This window comes from Mustelus asterias, chromosome 12 (assembly GCF_964213995.1).
Source record: "Mustelus asterias chromosome 12, sMusAst1.hap1.1, whole genome shotgun sequence".
In the NCBI taxonomy this organism is placed as follows: Eukaryota; Metazoa; Chordata; class Chondrichthyes; order Carcharhiniformes; family Triakidae; genus Mustelus; species Mustelus asterias.
The window spans coordinates 96,637,660-96,639,948 of NC_135812.1; the positions used below are offsets into that span (position 1 = coordinate 96,637,660).

Genomic DNA, 2,289 nt, shown 5'->3' on the forward strand with positions numbered 1-2,289 from the left:
GGAGAAAGTATGTCAAGGACAGGGGATTTTCATCTAATTGAGGTGAATCTTAAAAAGTTTATTTATTAGTGTCACAAGAAGGCTTACATTAACACTGCAATGAAGTTACTGTGAAAATCCTCCAGTCGCCACACTCCGAGCGCTTGTTCAAGTACACTGAGGGAGAAGTGACCAATCAATCTAACCCACTCGTCTTTGGGCTGTGGGAGGAAACCGGAACACCCGGAGGAAACCCACGCAGACATGGGGAGAATGCGCAAACTTCACACAGACAGTCATCCGAAGTCAGAATCAAACCTGGGTCCCTGGCTCTGTGAGGCAGCAGTGCTAACCACTGTGCCACAAAAAAACTGTGTGATGTTAATGCCCAATAACAAAACTAGCAACGTGACACTTGTTGGAAAATATTAAAAAGACTGATAATTGTAAAATGAAAGTGTGGCTACTGTTGCTTGGAAGTACAATATTCCAATGACAAAAACCATAAATTAGCTGTGACTGAATCCGACAATGGTGAATTTTTAAAATAATTCATTCATGGGACATGGGTGTCGCTGGCTGGCCAGCATTTATTACCCATCCCTATTTGCCTGAGGGCAGTTGAGAGTCAACCACATTGCTGTGGCTCTGGAGTGTAGGCCAAACCAGGTAAGGACGGCAGATTTCCTTCCCTAAAGGACATTAGTCATCCTGCCATCTCTTTTTCTGTCTTATCCATTGGGTTCTTCATACTGTCTGCCAACAGATTGTCACTTCGACTGAATACCCAATCAAGATGGTATCGGCAGGGCATTGGTCTAGTCTACCTTTCAGAGGAGCTAGTTACACAATGTCATCATTCTGTTAAAGAAAACAAATATTGAGACAACTCAAGCATGATTGGAGTATGCCTATGCCTGCAATCGCTTCTCGGCCTTTTGGCGCAGATCAAGTGTCAGATCGAGCCCAAGATGGGGTGCAGTGCCTCATCTTGTCAGCTTGGATCTTGTTTGTCCCTTTTATGGGGATCTTGAATTGGATTCAAATGGACTTTGAATTTGGTTTTTGGAGCAAGCAAGGAATGGATTTGGGTTTGCCCAGTCCATTCTGAGCATTGGCTTTGTCACTTTAAGGATAGAGTAAAGAATTTTATTAAAAATAAGCATGGAAGCGTGAACAACCATTGACATCAACCTTGTCCTTCACTCAGTTCAATACTATCAGCATCTCTAATTATTGGCCCTCATTCAGCTTTCATTTTAGTTGCAGCCATTGAGGGCCTGCAATGGTCCAGCGCTGCTCATTTCTCTTTTTTCTATTTATTCGTGGGCAATGGGCATCGCTGGCTGGCCAGCATTTATTGCCCATTCCTAGTTGCCCTTGAGAAGGTGGTGAGCTGCCTTCTTGAAACGCTGCAGTCCACGAGCGGTGGGTTGACCCACAATGCCGTTCTCTGGTCTGCAGGCTCAGCTATCTTCTATTTGCTTTCTCTGATAGAATCAATCCAGCTGAGACTGAGGTTGCCATTACCTCGAATGCAGTTTAAAGCCTTCTTTGTGTACCTTACACAGACCGAGAAACATGAACGTGTTCAAAGCTCTAGTATCCAAAGGCTAGAACTGCTGGCATTCATTGGTTTCTGGCCATCACGGATATTGGTCGGACAAATCTTTGGTGCAAAAAAAAGTCAGATCAATTCAACACACTGCAGTCTTAAACCACTCCCAGTTAAACCTGATTTGTTTCCTCAAAGCTGAATCTTTTTTGTGACAATAGGGACAAAACTTGGTTTAAAATCTGAGCTTGCAGTTCAGCAGGCTTGGATAGGTTTGGATTTGTTTACAGTCATGAGATGGAAACTTGGAATTGATTCAAGTTTTCACTTAGTCACTGAGCTGGATTAGAGGCTGAGAGTGTTAGCTGCTCAAATTTTGTTTGGATTCTACGGACTTGGCTGGATTTTGATCAAACTGAACCAACCCATAGAGCCAAGGCTATTCATTCATTTCTTTCTCCCTTTTTTGTTCATGGTTGATTAAATTAATTATCAAACTCCAGTCATGTGCATTAGATCCTTACCAATAATATTTATTTACTGTACATTAACTTCACTTACACAGGACGGTGAGAGTAAAATCTTTTAAAATAATGTGTTATCTAATGTTAAAGAATATAAATGAAATTATCACACTGAAACATCACAAAAATATTACTATCTGAGGATGAAAGAATGCCATCTCTTGCACATGGTGAGCACACAGACCTGTTATACATACAGGTGGGCGGCATGGTGGCACAGTGGTTAGCACT

The 2,289-nt window shown here is 42.2% G+C and overlaps 1 pseudogene; it reads left to right on the plus strand.

The window, feature by feature from the left end:
• Positions 1 to 901: 901 nt before the first annotated feature.
• Positions 902 to 1,127, plus strand: LOC144502111 (U2 spliceosomal RNA; annotated as a pseudogene).
• Positions 1,128 to 2,289: the final 1,162 nt, after the last annotated feature.